Raw genomic sequence first — 19,191 nt, 5'->3', positions numbered from 1 at the left:
GTTCTCAGGTTTTTCTCCTATTTTTCTGGGTTCTGGTTCAAGTTAAGCTTAGGAACCTTAGCTTTTAATGCAGTTCTACCCCTAATTGTGTGATCTGGAATCAGTTACTTTACTTTTCTGAGTCTCAGTCTTCTCATTGATAAACTGACAACTAAGACTAGGTGAGCCCTGTCCTCCCTGTGAGCGTTGAAATGTTTATGTACCTGTTCATTCATTCATTTATTCAAGCATTTCTTGAGTTCCCGTGACATGCCTGGTATAGTGCTGGTGGGGGAAGGAATTTTATATTTATTTATTTATCTAACATCTTTATTGGAGTATAATTGCTTTACAATGGTGTGTTAGTTTCTGCTTTATAACAAAGTGAATCAGTTATACATATACATATGTCCCCACATCTCTTCCCTCTTGCATCTCCCTCCCTCCCACCCTCCCTATCCCACCCCTCTACGTGGTCATAAAGCACCGAGCTGATCTGCCTGTGCTATGCGGCTGCTTCCCACTAGCTATCTATTTTACGTTTGGTAGTGTATATATGTCCATGCCACTCTCTCACTTTGTCCCAGCTTACCCTTCCCCCTCTCCGTATCCTCAAGTCCATTCTCTAGTAGGTCTGTATCTTTATTCCCGTCTTGCCCCTAGGTTCTTCATGACCTTTTTTTTTTTTTTTTTTTAGATTCCATATATATGTGTTAGCATACGGTATTTGTTTTTCTCTTTCTGACTTACTTCACTCTGAATGACAGTCCCTAGGTCCATCCACCCCACTACAAATAACTCAGTTTCGTTCCTTTTTATGGCTGAGTAATATTCCATTGTATATATGGGCCACATCTTCTTTATCCATTCATCTGTTGATGGACACTTAGGTTGCTTCCATGTCCTGGTTATTATAAAGAGAGCTGCAATGAACATTTCGGTACATGACTCCTTTTGAATTATGGAAGGAATTTTAGAGAGAGTTTCCTCCAGTCCCACAGCTTTGAGCCTGGAGAGGTTATCTGCCAACAGGTATGGTTCTAGACTAGCCCCATCAATACGCTGTCCAGCATGCTTTCCATGAACTACGTACACTTTATCTCGAACCTCCCTGTCAGCTCTAAAGGATTTGAATTTCCTCTCTCCTTGCTCTTTTCTTTAACATTTGTTGAGTACTTACCCAATAAAACACAGTGCTAGGCACTGTGCTAAGGAGTTTTCATGCATTACATCATTTAATCCGGATAATAATCCTATTCAGTAGAAAATATGATGAGCCCTGATTTGCGGGTGAAGAAACTGGCAAAATTGCACAGTTAAAAAATGTGGGCACAAAGTTTCTGTTTGGGATAATTAATGAAAAACTTCTGGAAATGGATAATGGTGGTAGTTGCACAGCATTATGAATGTACTTAATACCACTGAATTGTACAATTTGAAATGGTTAAAATGGTAGGTTTTATGTTATGGATATCTTACCATCACAATAAAAAAAAAAGTAGAGGGCATCTGAAACCTAGGTAGCATCCAACTCTAAAACCTTCTACCCCTAATCACTCATTCATCCCCACCACAAACAGGAATCAGAAAGGAATGTGGGGCTTCCCTGGTGGCGCAGTGGTTGAGAGTCCACCTGCTGATGCAGGGGACACGGGTTCGTGCCCCGGTCCGGGAAGATCACACATGCTGCGGAGCGGCTGGGCCCGTGAGCCATGGCCGCTGAGACTGCGCGTCCGGAGCCTGTGCTCTGCAATGGGAGAGGCCACAACAGTGAGAGGCCCACGTACCACAGCAAAAAAAAAAAAAAAAAAAAATAGAAAGGAATGTGTTCCCTCTCCAATGGAGAGTTTAGGATTTTTTTTTTTTTTTTAAGTTTCTTAAGAAGTCTCAGAATCACACCCAGGCATCAGGAAATTTCTTTCTGTGCTGAAGGTCAGCAGTAGCCTGTTCTAAATACAATCAGATTCCCAAGTCTGGAAGAATCAGAAATCACTCCCACCTTCCTTCTTCCATTTCTCTTCCAGCCTATAAACTAATGCTCTGTCTACAAACTCAATTCAACTTCAAACACATTTCAGTATCAGGTGGCTCCTTTGCACAAGTCCTGGCTCACATGCTGTGGAGCAGAAGAGAAAAGAAAGATCTAGTTTCTGCCTCGAAGAGTTTACAATCTAGCAGAGGGGGTAAATAAGCAAATTACTCCAAGGGAAAAGTCATTGAATGGAATTGCTGGGCACCTATGCTAGATGTAAAACCTACAGAGAAGAATAAAACACAGTTTTAGTCCACTGCAAAGATGGTGCAGATTTGGTGAGAAGGGCCTTCAGAGGAGAGAGAATATATTCCGCTGGAAGGGATAGGTATTTGCAGTGGAGGGGTGTTTCTCACCCATAAAATAGCCATGGACTTATTCCAGATGGTATTAGAGTCTGAATCTCACCACCCTTTTTCCCTGTCATTATTTTTTTCTTCTCCTTTCTTTGGGCTTACTCTGTTTTTCTTTTTTTTTTAAACTTCTTCCATTGGACACTTAGATCATTAACCTTTGGTCTTTCTTCTTTACTAATATAAGCATTTTAAGCCTATAAGTTCTCCTTTAGGTATTTCTATAACTGTAAGACCCAAAATCTTGATATGTAGTATTTTAATTAATTAATTAACTATAATATGCTTTCTTCTTGAACCAGTTAGTTATCTAGAAATGCTTTTTCCCCCAAATGCATGGAGAGAAGCAGGTGGGTTTTTTTGTTTGTTTGTTTGTTTCGCTAATCATTTCTTACTCAACTATATTGTGGTCAAATAACACAAACTGTATGACATCATATCGTAGTATTTGTTAGGACTTCATTTGTGAGCTAGTACATGATCAAGTTTTGTAAATGTCCCATGTATGCATGAAAAGAACATGATTTTTCTAATTATTGATAAGGGGTTTCCAAGCCTGTCCATTAAAGCAAGCTTGAGAGTGTGTTGTTCAAATCTTCTAGATCCTTTCCAACTGTTTTTATCAATTGCCAAGAGAGATGCATTAAAATCTCTTACTATCATTTCCAATTTGTCATTTTCTTCCTAAAATTGCTTTTATGTTTTGAAGCTATGTTTCTAGGGGCATACAAGTTTAGAATTCTTCTTCTTCTTAATTGTCCTTTTTAAACCGTTCATCATGTGTAGACCATCTTTATCACTAATAATGTCTTTGTCTTCAAGTCTATTTCATATGACTTTAATAAACTACCTCAGTTTTCTTTTGGTTAGTATTTACCTACTATTTCTTTTCTCATTTTTTTCCTTTCAGCCTTTTTGCTCCATGTTTTGGATGCAACTCTTAGGAAGAGCATATAGCTAGATTTTATTTCTTGTCCAGTTATATTTATTTCCTTCAAGCTCTACTATGCAATTAAAAGAATATTCATATACCTTATCTAAAATTTTTAGGTGTTAATTTCCAGGAGGTTTTCAGGTTTCTTACTGCCAGAAATTAAGGGTCTAAGACCCTGCTATTTAAGAAGAGGTCTATGAATGCTTTTTACAATGTCTCCCTTAGAATGTTAAAAATTGACTCTTTCTCTCACTCAGTCTGTGCTGTTCCGTCACATCAAACAAGTCCTCAATTTCATCTTGTCTCTCCCAGACATCCCCAAAGAACTTCACATCCACAGCTAAAGTCTTCAATGTCTGCTTGTGTTCCTGCTAATAGATTGTACGAGAAGTGAAATGATGATAAAGTAGATACTGCAGGCTGTCACTTCCTTGAAAACAGACCCTAACTTTAAGGCTTGGTTCTCCAAAAGAAAGAGAGTCACTTTGACCCTTGGAAAATGTGGTTACAATTGGCCTCCTCTGCCATTAATGGTGATGTCATTACCACAGACGTCGGGGAGCTTCTCTGGTTTCTTCACTAAGAAGAAAGCCAATTACACTAACAGTCTTTCTTTGCCAATAGCATCATGGCTGCCTTTTTTCTTTTTTTTTTGAGGTTAAAAAAAAGCCTTCAGCTAATATAGTTGAGCACTTACTATGACAAGGCATTGTATTGTGTGTCTTGTGCACTGTGCCATTTTATCCTGGTGACCACACTCTGAGGTAGGTATAGCTATTATCCATCTAAAAGAGAACCTCAGAAGCTTGGGGTTCTGTCAGAGCTGTGCTCAGGCCCAGTGAGAAAGCAAGTCAGCAGACTCTCCAAATTCCCCCAGCATAGAATTCTACCTCTTCTCATCTAGACCCTCCTCTGCCCCCCTTTTCTCTTTGATTCCAACCACCTAGTAACTGGGGAGCCATGGAAAGGTGCTTCACTCCTCTGGGTCTCAATGTCCTCATCTTCTAGCTCTAAGCTTCTCTTCCATCTCTGACCACTCCACACACAACAGAACCAAGACTGCAGGTCAGGTCAAGGAGGCAATGTCCCCCACCTGCTCAAGCTCCATTTCTGTGGGAGCTTCTGAGACCCTCAAGATTCCAAAACATCCCCCCAGGATTCAGGAGGTGTTCATAGCTGTATTTCTCCCTATTTCACAATATGCTGTTTCTCATTGCTTGTTCAGTCAGAATCTTGTGGGTCACCTGCAGGATGCGTCATAAAATAATCCTTCCCCAGGTCCCCTTCTGCTCAGACTGGTGCCAGCCATGGATCCCACAGCACGTGGCATCGCACATTCCCTGCCCACATCCCTGCATCCTCTTTTACTGGGGAGGTGGAGGGGATGACAGAGCAGGGACCATCCCTGGCCCGTCTTTTAGAGAGAAGACAGAAAGAGAAGCACAAAACTGGCATCTATTGGGTGTTCTGTCAGTAAACACTAGCCCTGTGAGGTCGGCATTAACATCCTCCTCATATTGCATGTGAAAAACTAGCCGAAGTCACCGAGCAGGTAGGTGGTGGAGCCGGAAGCTGGTATGTGGTCTGGCATCTGTCTTGGCCCCGAGACCCCCGCTTGTTCTCCTACGATGTCCACCCTCTATAGTAGAAGAGGACAAGGACCCACGTGAAACCAGCACAATTTCAGAAGCGCCAGGAAAGCCTCCTCTGTCTCCCCCAACCAACCCTCACTGGCTTAGGGGTTCCCGAAATGCTGTTAATTGATGTTACAGCCTTTTAAAATTCCCTGAGGAGAATAAATATAATGTGGTGACAGTTTCAGAGTTGGGATCTTGTCCTGCTAGCATCAGGAGAGAGCCTTATGAGCGGGGAGCAGGGAACAGAACAAAGGAAAGTTGGAGCTCTGGGTCCAACCCCTGCACCCTCCACGGGGAAAGGGCCTTGTCCAAGGTCACTGCAGCAAACCGAGAACTAGAAGCCAGGCTTCCTGGCTCCCGGGCCAGTAGCCCACCCCGCGCAGGCAGCATTCTGCGAGCATGCTAGCTTCTCTACCAGACAGGGAACTCTTGGTGATATTGTAGTTGTTGACATATGACAAGCTGAGGAATTTGGAATAAAACGCCATCGTTTCCTGTCCTGGGGCAGCTCAATAATTTAAATATGTATATTAAACAGAGAAACAAATCCCATAAAAACTCAATTCCCATCATTTTTTCCCTTCCCTCCCATGTGGCTTTTTTTTTTCTTCCTTTCTCTTTCTTTCTTTTTTCCTCTGGTTTGTTTTTGTTGTTGTTGTTGCTGCTGCTTAGGACCAGCTCAGGGTATCTAATCATGTACCAAAAACAGGAAACATCTCTGCCGAGCAGGGGTCTTGCTTATCAGTCCTGCCTTGGGGGAGACAGGAAGCAGGAGACCTACCAGGACCCAATGGAAGTATGTTCACGTTGATTTACCATCCTCCATCCCAAGAATTTCCCCGGGGAACTCTGCCCCCAAAGGAGCCCCTAAGTCCTTCTCTGTTTTCCGGCTCCCCTCCCCCACCCCAGCCCAGGTGACAAAACGCTGTGACTGTTAAGATGCTGTTTGAATGTAGAATGTTATTATCACTACATATCATCCAGATAGGCTTTCTAGGTTGTACTAAGATGTCAGAATGATGCAAGCCAACATTTTTATTATTTAGGATACAGTATACTAAGTTTATGTTGATTACTCTAAGTATCATCTTTGAAAGATATCTAGCATTAAAGTGTTGATAACGTTCCACTTTTGCAATCATATTTGCATAGCGTACTACAGAGTTTAGCAGGAAAAATTATCTTGAGTGGCGTTTCTCATCTGCTCTGTCAGTCTCGCACTGCTCGCTTCAACTTGGTACAGGAGGCAAGACAAACGCTTACCATTTTTTTTTTTTATAGCAACTTTACATTATATAACGTTGTTCTTGTTTCTTTTGGGAAGCCTGCGGCTCGGAGTCTTTGAGGCCGGTCATAACTGGCTTCCAGTTCCAGCTTATGCACTTCAGAAAGTCGTTTAACCACTCGGGGAAGCAGTCGCCTCTCCTTTTAATAGGGAGTTAGTAAGGCTGTGAGATTTAGATCATGTAAGGAAAACACCTCAACAGCACTGTGCCTGGCTCGTAGCTGCCTGGTATGCAGTGGCTCTTTGTTTTACATACAGTGGTTTTAAATGCCTGTTTGCCACATTTGGAAATTAAACATGGGAAGTAAACCGACTTTGCACTGCACTTCTAGCTGACGATTCTGTGGCCTCCCAGCAGAGTTATATATGCAGATAATCTGTTTGATGCTGCTCAACACAGAAGGGACACTGATTTTATTTTATAAAAAATAGTTGAATGTCTCCTGAGTGTCGGCTACTGGGAAATAAATATTCTAGATTTCATCTATTCATTCAGTCATTACAAACAAGCGACCCCCTCGTTCTCCCCTTTCCCCTTTCCTTTTTTTTTTTTCCACACTCCCCCAGGCCTACCACAGTCTTTTTGCCCAACTGGATGCTGTTTCATTTTCGTCTTATCACCACCTAATGTCCAAATTTATTTAAATCATCCTCAGACAGAATCCTACAAGATATGAATCACATTTGGGTTTTTTTTTTTTTTTTTGCTCTGACTTGTCAGCTGTCTCATTTGTGATTGACAAGATTTCCATTTCAGTAATTTCTACTAATTCTGCTTCAAATCTGTATATGTAATGAACACACCAATTGGCATCTCATTATTTATTAGTCAGGACCATTTTTCCAAGGGTAACACACTGGTTTCATAACTTATAGTACAGGGTAGCTGCCTCTAAATGAAACTCAAAGAAAGCCTTGTCCAGTTTGCATTAAAACAGTATCCAACCTATGAGTACCAACATTTTTACCTCTCCATGATCTGATCCTTTATGTGTAAGAACGCTGTTTGCGTGCTCCCGTCAGACTCTTAAACACAAACAAGGCTTTTCTCTTTGCAAAGGTATGTTGAATTGTATATCTCTGCATAAAGACGGAAAGAAACACCGGATAGTTTGCCCGCACCAAATAAAAAAACAAAAAACAGTCCAAATTCTCCAATGCAAACACAATCTGACACATGTTAAAAATTGCCTGAAGCACTGGCAAGTTATAGATTTCCCTGGGGCAGGTAATTCATTAGGACATAGCCTCATGCCCTACGTAGCAATTTAGACAAAAATATTTACTTGTGGTAATATCAGACGATAAGGGTAACAGGGGTTTCTTTCTGAACAAGGGGGAGGGAGGACCCTGCCGTAGATGCCCATCATAAGCATTGCAAATGAATCATTAGTCTTCTTCCTACAATCTAGGTCAGGATGGAGCTAAAGGGGAGGTCTTTTAAATCTGCTACAGGGCTCAGCGTGGATCTGCTTCTGTGAAGGCACAAGAGACAGACAGTTCCACTGTGCTGAGGGATTCTAAGTGCGATAGAAAAATGCTTTCACCTGATATAGGGACCTCCTGACCCAGAGAGTCATCAAGAATAGAGGGTTGTACTTTCAGGTGAATGTCATTGAAACACACACACAACACTTCTTGAAGCTTTCTGTGTTCAACTTTTCAGGCCCTGAACAGTATTTGCCAGGTAGATCTTAGAAGGAAAACAGTATCTTCCAGACTCAGGAACATGTGGATTTTCTTTTTTTTAAACAACAGAATCATACACTCTTTGTGTTGAAAGGGACTTTAGAAATCAACTACTCCAAGCGTCTCCTGTTGAAGAAGAGGTTTCATGTCCTGTACGATAGAGTGACTAACTTGCCCAAGGTCATAGAAGTCATCTTCATCATGCCACAGTTTATTTTACTTTTGGGGTTTCTTTTTTCCCCAAGATTCCTTTTTTGGACAATATGAATAATTTATTAAATAATGCAGAAACAAAACAAATTGACTTTGTAACTGCCACCTGATAAACTGGATCTGTGTCAGAGACTCCTGCCACGTGCCTCATCCTTCCCCCAAAATGATTATGAAAGGATGCTGTTTGCCAGACCTCTGTCCTGGGGGTCCTTCCTCAAAACCTCCAGCTCTGGCTTTCATGTGATTATCTTCTAGGCATGTTGTAGCACTTAATTCACTCGACCAAAGGCTCAGAAACTTTTGTGTGGCTTTTGTTCTATCCTTCCAGAGCCACAAGAGGTTGGCAGTGTGTATTTTCCTAAATTTGTTCTGAAATATCCCTAAAACTAGAGAAATCTAAATAGAAAAACTTACATTTCAAAATTAAATCCAAGCTACACACTAAATGGACTTGCTAGGGTAGGTGGACTTTTACTTTCAAAATCATAAGAAAACCTAAAGTTCAAATATGATACGAGAAAAACATACAGGCAAGAAAATGAATGGGTTTTGTTCTTAACTTTACCACTGAATTTGCTACAAACCATCCACATGATATGTAGAAGCAATTTTTCCTTCTCTCTAGGCCTTGCTTTCCTCTTCTATTCGAGTAAGAAGGAAACCAAATGATCTCCAGGGTTCCCTCATTGGTTATGCCATTCAAATAATGTCTCCAAAATTGCTTTATTTTTTTTAAAGCCACAGTCACTGCAGAACTCTCTGTCGCTATTGCCAAAGATGTGAAGTGACAGTAAAGGAACACTTCAGTATCTGCTAAATCTATGTAAAGCTTTCAAAGGCTGTAGTTTCACTATTGAAATAATTTCTCCAAAACAATGTTAACTGACTTTGGACTCAGAGCTTATGAATCTAATCCTCTAACCAGTATGTTTTTTTCCCCCATTTCACTCTCCAGGTTGATTTGTGAGGGTTTTTTGTTTTTGTTTTTGTTTTTCCTTCTTCCTTTTTTTAAAATATTTAAGGCCTGAAGAGAAGTAGGAGTCTGGAGGACGCAGCATGTGAACACACACACAGAGAAGTAGGAACAGGCCTGTTTCTTATCTAGCCTGAACGCTTCAGTAGGGACCGAGTTTTGTATTCAGTTTCTCCAGCCACAACTTGAAGGTTATAGAATATTCTATTTCAGAACACCTTTAAAAGCGAGGAGCCCATTTCAAAGTACTGCAGAGTGTTATTTTGACTTCTGCCACAGGATGAATCATTCCTCCTGAATGCAAACACCAGCAAAGAACGCGTTAGAGGATCCGCCATCATATTAAAAATTAAATCCGGCTGCATTTCATAACGGGCTTTCCTTTTTAAAGCACGGTTTCATCTTCTCACCATGGAAATTGCGCTCTGATGACTGTTCTTCATGGCTAACACTGAGGTATCGGCTGAGGTCAGAACCCTGCTTCTCTGAACAGGGAACCACAAATGTCACCAACACATGGTACGCTTGGCGAATAATATATTTCTTCCCAGTCTCCCGTGTCTTCAGTTTGCCTAACGTCATGCTTGTGGTAAGCTGGAGAGGGTTCGTTTCTCTGGTCTCCTTCCCTTCCTTCGGTGGGACCAGCGGGAGGCATGCAATTTACAGTGAATTCAAAAGTGCACCTCTTGTGATTTTTGTTGTTGTCTTTATTTTAACCTCCAAGAAGAGAGGGATTTAACTCAGTCTTCACCCCAGGCTAAGCTAATACTTAGGTCATGTCTGAGCTCTCTGGGGAACCCCTGCTTTATACCATCCGAGGGGCAGTGGTGTCTTTTCACGTGGAGCAGCACAGCTGTCCAGCCATATGGGCCCCAAGCAGCCCAGTCAATCGGATTTGGGGAGGTTTTACAATGTAATTTCTTAACGTGTTAGTATTTGGGGTGACTTTGTTCAGGAGTATAGACAGCTCTTAAGCCCAAGGGTTTAGGTTTTAAGAAGCCGTCACAAATGTCCCAGCATCTGATCAGACTGTTTAAAAACAGATATGAAATCTGTGACTGGGGGAGGGGAAAGGACTCGTGACCCCCTCGTTGGAGAAAACCCCAGGGGTATGCTCTAACGATTCATTCAGCATCAGCTGCTTTTTTTTCTTTTCTCTCCTTTTCTTTTCTTTTCTGTTTAAACCCGGAGCTCATCGTTTAAGGCGTTCCTACTCAGGCCTGCAGAGCCTGTTACAAAACCTTCTCTCTGCTCCCCTCCCCCCATGCCGCAAGATGAGAGAGCAGATATCCTGCATTGCAGCGGCGGCGCAGGAGGACCGCACTGAAACCGTCCTCAAGTAAAACAAAACCAGGCCTTTAAGAAAAACCAAGGAAAGGGCAGCAGCGCTGTGTCCTGCTGCCCTTCAGTCAAGCAACCTAGAGCTCCAGTCGCAGCCCCATGCCTCCACGTAGAAGGTGTTCAGGGACTGCTTGCTTAAGGAATCCTTAGTGAATAGGAAACACATAGTCCTGAATCTAAAACCCTTATCAAAATGGTGGCAGTCTTGAGCCAAGCGACCGCCAATATAGTTTTTGCACCAGAAAAGTATTGTAGTTTGCGAGCAACGTTACCAGAATGGTAAGTTTTCCCCGGAAAGAGATCCCTTTCCGGGGATCTTGGAAAGACAAACTACAGTCGTCAGAAATTAAAAATCTACTGCAGGGATGTTTTATATTCTTCTCCTCTCCTCTCTCTATCGCTCCCTGTCTGTCTCTCTCTCAATCTAAAGCGAAGCTTTCCGCTTCTTGGAATTTACAAAAACTGCTTATTTTTAAGCTTCTCGTGGTACATTGTTGGAAGCAAAAACCCAGTGCTAAGAGGTTGTGTGATTGCTATTCTTCTTTTAATGAGGCAAACACCCAATAATTAACAAGAACCGAAATGGCCTGGGAGCGAGCAGGGCCGAGCCCAGGGTCACCGTTCCTTGGGCCGGTTCCCGCACGGTGGGCGCGCACCTGCGACGACCCCGCAGGACGGCTCCCGGCCGCCGCGCGCGGGCCATCTGATTTGCGGAGCTGCTTGTAGCTGTCAGGGGCTTGTTCTTTCTACCCATCGCTCGTTGCTCTGAATCCAGCGCTGCCCAAGGAACGCTTAGGTTTTTCTTTCTCTTTTCTTTCTCTATTTCTTTCTTTCTTTCTTTTTTCTTTAAGTCATCAAAGAAGAAAAGTCTGAGTAGGGGAAGCAGATGGGCCCTGCGTGTGCGGACATCGCCGGGGTGAGGGTTGACTCCCGCGGCTGCTGAACCGGCTCCCGGGAAAGACCGAAGATTTCTCCTTGCTGGCGCTGGGTTTGTGTTGGGGGGTCGGGGCGGGGAGTGTCTGGGGGTTTTGTTCTAATGGGCAGATTTTTCATTCTGAGTCCTTCCTTAAGGCCAAGGTAACCCCGCGCTCCCGGAAAAATACTCCACACGGGGCACACACCAGCAAAACAAAAGGCGCCTCCCGAAGTGAGTCTAAACGTTCGCGGGACGGGTGGCGGCCGGACGTGGAGACGCACTTGTGTGCGCTCTAATCTCGGGCGTCCATCTGGCCCCGGCGGCGCAGCGCGGCGCGGCGCGGCGCGGGCGGGCGGGAGGGCGCCGCGGGCAGCGAGGCCGGGAGCCAGGAGGGGCGCGCGCACGTACCCAGAGGCGCGGGCACGCGCGCCCGCTCTCCTTCACGTTCACCTTGACTGCAGGGGGCGGGGGATGGGACTACCTCCCCGCACCCCCCGGCTCACGACAACCCCTCTCCCCCCCGCGCCCCGCCGCCGTCCTGCCCTGACGCAGAGGCTCCGGCTCGCGGAAAGAGGAGGGGGGGGCGAGGCGCAAAGGCCCTCCGGTCGCCGCAGCGGCGGGAGAGCCGCGCGCTCTCCGCAGTGATGTCAACCGCCTCCGCCGCAGCCCCCCAGCCACCCCGCCCCGGGCCTCGCCCGAGTCTCGTCCCGCGCCTCCGGCCTGGGGTTAGAAGCAGAGGGCGTGCGGTGCCCTAAGCACCCCCCACTCCATTTGCCAAAGCAGGAGAGACAGGGGGTGCACCACCCGCTGGGTAGGAAGCGGAGGAAGGGTAGCGGGGCGGAGGACCAGGTGTGGGTTTGCTGGCCCGGGCCGCTGATCGGAGTCGTCCCGGGACCGGTGCGGGTTACGTCAAGGAGGGAGGGCACTGACCACTGCAGGTGCCGCGCGTGTGGGCACGGTGAAAGCGCCCCCTTCTCCCAGGATAGAAACGGATAAACGGAAGCGCGTGTGAATGTGCGGGTGCGAATCGCCACCTCCCGCCTTGGTTTTCCCGCCCTTCCGAGCGCTCCCACTTGTCACTTTCCCCAAATCCGCATTTTCCTTGGCGCAGCTCTCCCCAAGCAAGCTGGAGAGGGAGGTACCCGGGGGCAGTGAGAATGACGTGTGCTGGTGCAGAGAGGGGGCGGGGGGCTGCGGGCCCGGCTCTGTGGACCGGTTTCTAATCCTCTTGTTTTCGGTACAGTCAGCAGATGTGGCTTCTTTTAGCTGAATAATTCGTTAAAGGAAAAATAATTTTTCAAAAGGACCTCACCCGAAGAGGATGGCGAGCGAGACTGGGGCTTGGTAAGATAAATTAAAAGGCTCCAAATTCTCTCTGTCCCTCTCTGCCTTCCTCTCTCCCCTGCCGCCCCTCCCTCCTCCTCCGTCCCCCCGCCCCTTCTTCCCCATCCCCTGCAATCCGCCCTCGACGTGAGTTCACGCGGAGGGCTGGATTTCCAGGCTAAACCGCAACTTGCGCTGCGCGTTATTATTATTCATCTGAGGGTGCTGCCGCTGCAACCTTTGCCTCCTGCTCTGCTCTCCGCTCCTTCCCCCCGGCCGCCGCCGCCGCCAGCAGTGCAGTCCCTCCTGCACGCATGCTCTGGCTCATCGAAGGGAGATTCTGAATTTTTTTTATCATGCTCATGATCATCACCATGACGCTTCTTATCATGGTTATCATTTCCTCCTGCCAAGGGGAGCGACCACCAGCGCCTTCTCTCCGCCCGCCCCTTCCCCAGCGAAGGCAGCCACTCGGGCTGGGCCCCGGCGGCCGCTCCCTAGATGCGGACTTCCTTTGCCTCTCCGTATCCCTCCCTCATTCTTCTGCCTGTACATTATCTTGATCCCTTTTATTCCAGTAGATCTACTGCCTTTCTTTGGAACGCTGCGGACTGCGACCAGTCTCTTAAAAAGAAGAACAGAGAGAAGAAGACCCTGAATAGACCACCCCCCGGACAAAGCACTTTGGGTTTCGCCAGAAGCGATGCGCGGGAGCGTTGGCTCGGGAATACGAGTGATCTCCCGTGCGGTAGGGGGCCCGCCCGGCGTGCGGACCTCTGAGGGTATTCGAATTGAATTTTATTTATCCTTTTGGTGTGCTTGGACAGTGTCATTGTTGGGGAGGAGTTGCGTTTGCTTGTTTGTCTGTTTTCTGGGAATGGGAGCAGAATTGTGGGAGATCAGGTAGACTCAACTTGGCTTTCCTGCTACATGCCTCACCCTCTGGAGATCCGGGTGTTGGAGAGGAGACTGGGGAGCAGAAGGCTTAGAAGAGAGTAGAAGCTGGAGATGATGCCTGGAGGGCTAAGGGAATAGTGGCGGGAGGGGGACGTGAGTGGGGATGGGCCAGCTGGAGGAGGAGGGTGAAAAGAAAGGGTCTGTTTTAACACCCCTTTGGGTTCACAGGATGGGTTTTGCTCGGGATGAGCATACTGATGTCTGTCGATAGGAGCTCTGAGAAATTGATGAAAAATTGATATGTCCATGTACACACTTAAGGAGGCGTCTGTATTTGTGTGTAAACAGAGTGGAGAGGTAGAGGAGGGCATGGAGGGAAGGGGCTGAAAATAATGTCTTATTATCCCTTTGGTTTTGGGGACTCTCATTCTCTGGCCCTCTCCCCCTATTTTTCCGGGGGTGGGGGAGAAACCCAGGGATCCAGCACATTAGGCAAGAGTGACTTTTAGATCTGTGCCCATCCTTCACCTGGTAAAGCCCGTTGACAGTTTGGGGTGGGGTGGGGAGAGTGGTAGGGGTGTTTCGAAGACATAGATATTCTCTCTCTCTCTCTCCCCCCCTTCCCTCCGTCTCTCCCCCTCCCTCCCTCCCTCCCTCCCCCTCCCCTCCGTCTCCTCCTCCCTCTCTATGCCCCCCCCTTCACTCTCTTCCTCCCTCCTACCTCCCTCGCTCCCTCCCTCCCTGCTGCATTTTGCATGAGCTATCTAGGTCATTAGCATTTTAGCGTATGCAAGACTTGACAAAGCTGATGAGGGGCCAGATGGGCCTCGGTCTTATGGGTGTTTTTATCCTCCCCCCCCCTTTTTCTTTTTCCCCTCCACCACTTGGGACCTGAGCGAGAGGACTGCAGCAGCCGAGTTCCGGAAGGCTGATTCCCCAGATCCTGGCCCCGGACCCCGGCAGCTAGCCCCTGCGGCACGCCCGGCCCGGCTGCTCCTGGACTCAGCGAGCGAGGTAAAGGCTGCGGCCGCGCGCCCTGCCCTGCCCTGGCAGCCGCTGCAGAGCTCCTGTTGCCCTGCTCGTTCCTTGCCCTCGTCTTCCCCCTCCTGGCCCCCCTCAGTTTCCTGGGCAAAGCTGAGGGCGAGGTCGGTGGGTAGGATCTGATGCGCTGGGGCGAGGTGGGGTTGGTGGTGTTTTTTGTTTTGTTTTGTGTTTTTCATTGTCTGGGCTTGCAGGGGAGGCAAGGCTGGCGGAAGGGGCCAGGGGAGTCGGGGTAATTAACATGGGGGAGGCACCCCTCCGTTTCCCACTTCCACCCACATCCCGCAACCCACCACCCCCTCCGCTTTGCAGGAAAAAGCCTGGATCCGAAAGGATGGGGGAGAACAAAGAGCCTTTGGAAGACGTCGCTGTTATCTCATTGTCTGTGTGATCGGGAGAGCTGCGGTAGGGAGGATGCTGTGGTCCTTTTCTCCCTGCGCTCCCCCACCCCCAAGCCTGTCCCCGCTGTCAGTGCACACGCACACTCGCCGCTTTTTACTTGTTTTTCCTTGTTTTCTCATTCCATCTTCTCCCCATCCCCCTTCCTTTCTTCCACCTTTCCTTCCTTCCTCCTTTCCTTCCTCAGGAGAAAGGCCTCTCTCTCCGTGTTCACAGCGGACCTTGATTTAAATGTCCATACAATTAAGGCACGCGGTGAATGCCAAGAATGGGGCTGGCTGTGCACCGTCGGTCCGGGAGGGCCCTCCGAGGAAGGAGCCACAGAGCCGAGTTGCCCTCCGCAGAGCTCAGCGCTGCGGCTTCAGGCGGGAGGGGTCGCGGGCTCTCGCCGGCTGGGCTGCCCCAACCGGAGCCTTTGGGCTGGGGAGGCGTGTGGCTTGTGACAGACAGGGGCTTAGAGATGCAAACAGACTCAGAGAGAAACAGAAGCTGATTCTGTAACAGAAACACAGATCTGTGCAAGCCCAGATTGGGGGTGGGGGGAGTGTGGAGCGGGGAGGCAGTTGCTGTGAGCGCATTGCGGAGTGCTTCCGTGTGCAGATCTTTCTCTGGGCTCGGGGTGCATTGTATGCGGGGCGACACCTTTCTTCGTGGCTGTGTTTTTGCTCTGTGTTTAGCTTTTGGTTTACCCTTTAAACAAATAATCTGGCATCCAGAAGACCGGCAGACTGTGTCAGGGCTGGGACTGCAGATATATTGGGTTCTGCTGTCGGTTGGGGGGTGGGGGGAGGGCAGCCAGTAGGAAGGGAGGAGGGAGGTGTTTGTCCCTCTTTGCTGTAGCGCTGTGGGCACCTGACAAGCCGAAGGAAGTCATTGAGATACAGGGGGAAGGAGCACCAAACTCCTGGACCATTCACCACAAGCTCCATCAGAGCTGAAAGTATGGCCAGGGCTCTCCGGAGAAACTCACTTCCTCCTGGCGGCTGCAACTGCAGTTTCAGGCAGAGATCCAGGAGATGCCGAGGAGGGGAGAGGTGCAGTAACCTACATGGACCCAAGGGGGTGGAGGCGGTGCGTTCCTTTTTAAAATCTGAACAGAAGGAAAAACAGAATGTGCACAGGTGGGGGTCTGAGGAAAGACTGTTTTTGAAAGAGGCCATTCAGGGAATGGTAAGGGTTAACCCTCCCTCATCCTGAAGAACCTGCTACCCAAATCAGCTTTCCTCCCCATCGGCAGACCTAGTGCGGCAGCTGGTCCTAGAGATCCCCCTGCGCTCCACAGTCACAGCCCAACCCCCGACCCTGAGCTGCAGTGGAGAGACCTAAACTCATTAATTTCCAGGTGGAGAAAATGGAGGAGGGGCAGGTCCCTGCAGAGAAAGGAGGCCAAGAACTGGAACTTCCCACCCAGGAAGGCTGCTGCATCCCTTTCCCTGACCCTGGCAGAGGCCCGTCTTTGCACGACCAAGGCCATAAGGGATGCTTACAGTTTTAGTTTGATTCCTGACAGAGTAATCAAGGCCTAAAAGAGTCTCAGCTGAAGCTTACTGAGGCGCTCTTTCTTCTCCAAAGCCTCAGTATAGCCCACTAAATAAATTAGTATTCATGGATACCCGGCCTCATCTCCTCCCAAATATTTACTGAGTACCTACTATGTGCCGATCATTGTGTAATTATTATATCTTGAGTTCTTCCTTTGCCTTCCTAAGGGAGTGTCTGGAGTCAGGTGAGGTTAAGTGTGCTGTGCCCCATTCCAGACACTCCCAGAACCTTCTCTGAGTCTGGCAGAAATGTGCCAGGACCTACTCACCCCTGCAGAGAGAAGGCTGCAGTTCACATCGTGCAAACTGCAGGCGCAGGGCTCTTCTTCACATCCCAGAAGGCAAGCCTGGCTGGAGGACAGAAGAGAAAGCAGCTTCTCTCACCCCGGAGCCTTAGCCAGGGTTGTCCTAAGAGGGACCGGCAGCCACTGCCTTCAAAACAGTCCTCCCTCTAGATGGTCCCTCCTTGGCCCTCCCCCCCCTTCCTCTGAGCGCTGCTCTTACAGTGCTTTGGGGCCTGACTTAAGCCTCCGATGACCAACCCTCGACCCCACAGTTGTCCACATTAATGAGCCTCATCTCCGTACTTGCTTCCCCGTAATTCCATCAGACGTGACTGTGCCCTTCGCTGATGTGCCTGCCGCCAGTACAATCTCCAGATGCCTCCCCAAGTAACGCCCCTTTGAGGTGGAAACCTAACACGCTTCTCCCTGAGAGTTTAAACCGCAGGCACCATGGACGAGGCCTGCCAGGTTCCTGCTGCCGATGATTAGGATGGGAGGGGCGTATTTTCTTATTTTATTACTTATATAAACTCTTGTTCCAGAAAGCTCTAATGTGTGTGGGAGTGTTCTGGGTTTGCTGGGGCTTTTCCAGTGTTCACCAGGTCTCGTCATGAAATGTGGTTTTAAGGGGGCTTTAATGGCTGAAAATGGCACTGATGAATGCACCCCTCTGACCCCTGGGTAATTTCAAGGGCCCCTTTTGTGTTCACCAGATATAGGCATAAGGTGAAGATCAGTCCTAGCTTCCTACCTTCTGCTCTATTAGGGGCCTATTTCTGCCCAGCGGTATTTATGTGAGAAACCTGATGATGTCTGCTCTTTCAAGGCATTTCTTTAACCCTCAACATCATCTTCACCCCTACCTCTCTATCGGAGCCCCTCTCATTACAAGCTGTGGCTTAAATGAAGGAAAAACGATACGAATTTTTAAATGTAGGACATGTTTGGGTGCAGTTTGCTGACCGAATATGCTATGAAGACCCCCGTCGGTTCACACACACCACCATCACTATGGTCCTCATGGTGATGGGAGCTCATAGGTTTCTCAAGGTGACAGCACCAGCTACTTTAAGATGGATTTAGAAATGTATCGAAGGAAAACTTGGTAATATTCTTCTTTCCCCTGCCAGAGATGGCCCAGGCCCAGATCTCTGTCTAAGCGGAAAAGAAACTGATCCTTTAACAAAGGCAAAGGTAAACTCCTGTATGGCCTCTACATTCCTTTCCCCAGCGGGGTGGGGAGGGGGGACAGTTTTTGTGGGCGCATGAGGATCCTTAACCCAAGAAATAAAGATTGAGGGGGAGGGGTAATTTCTCAGCGGGCATATGCCCATATACACATATATACATAGATTTTCTTGCACGATCGTATCCACTGCTAATATTTATAGGAAGGCATTTAACCGCACATACAAAACATCCATCCACCTATACTATCTCCGCAGGTAAATAATTTTCTCTTTCCCGCTACTGAACTTACATAATTCCCCCACCCCTTGTTCCAATCTTAGAATGGAGTCCTTTGGGGGCAGCTGCAAAGCATTCTCCCCAGGACAGATGGAGCCACCCTTCCTCATCTAGCCTGTGGGTGGGTTTAGGGAGTCAACACAGGCTGAGGGGTGTGCTGGTGGTTTGTGTTTGAGGCTTGCCTGATTATTGTCAATAACAATTATGGGAATTATAATACCTAATAAAGATGTTTTTTCTTCCAAGTCCCATCTAGAGTTCTTTTATTTGGGTGTTTTTGCCAAGTCTTACTCAATTTGACTTCAGTTTAAAAAACAATAACAGCAACAACAACAAAAAACATTTAATAATTGCATCTCCAGTGTAGACATAGGACAAGAAAAAGACTTCAAATGGGATGCATTCCGGTCCACGTGTGCTTGCTCTGGGCCACCGTATGGGGACTGCTGGGGGCCTGGAGAGAGCTGCGTCCAATTCAGATGGCCTCGGGGGAAAAAAAAAAGCAGGTATTATTGAGAGCAAGGAATGTTCCAGGTCAGAAATGAAGTGTCAGCAACTCTCAATAGAGTCACCTTTTCATTTTCTAATCCTTCTTCCTTTTGTCTTAAAATGGAAATGTTACCCGAGAAATGAGGACCTGGGTCATGGTTTGCATACACACACACACACATACACACACACACACACACACACACACACACACACACCCCGCAAATAAACCTCCAGGATCACTGGGGACTTTCTCCAAATTAAAGCGGGGAGGGAGGTTTATTTTAAATTAAAAGCCAATCTAATTATTTCTTAAACATACACAAATATAGAGACCTAGGACCTAGGAGGGAGTATTTTCGCTGGAAGTTCCATGTGCTGCTTGGTGCAACGTTCTC

At 47.5% G+C, this 19,191-nt stretch overlaps 1 long non-coding RNA gene across 8 annotated transcripts; it reads left to right on the top strand.

The window, feature by feature from the left end:
• Positions 1–11,190: 11,190 nt before the first annotated feature.
• Positions 11,191–18,549, top strand: LOC137228185 (uncharacterized). 8 transcript variants are annotated; one of them, XR_010945181.1, is made up of 7 exons: positions 11,191–11,424; positions 11,508–11,583; positions 12,596–12,696; positions 13,254–13,457; positions 14,469–14,586; positions 14,926–15,018; positions 15,200–18,549. It is a non-coding gene; the product is annotated as an uncharacterized lncRNA (long non-coding RNA). The 8 variants fall into 8 exon arrangements; XR_010945180.1 differs by having other exon boundaries at positions 11,193–11,352; XR_010945183.1 differs by having other exon boundaries at positions 11,195–11,352; positions 13,257–13,457.
• The last annotated feature ends 642 nt before the right edge of the window (positions 18,550–19,191 follow it).

The sequence above is a fragment of the Pseudorca crassidens genome, chromosome 7, assembly GCF_039906515.1.
Source record: "Pseudorca crassidens isolate mPseCra1 chromosome 7, mPseCra1.hap1, whole genome shotgun sequence".
Taxonomy (NCBI): domain Eukaryota; kingdom Metazoa; phylum Chordata; class Mammalia; order Artiodactyla; family Delphinidae; genus Pseudorca; species Pseudorca crassidens.
This window is presented reverse-complemented; position numbering and strand designations above follow the sequence as displayed.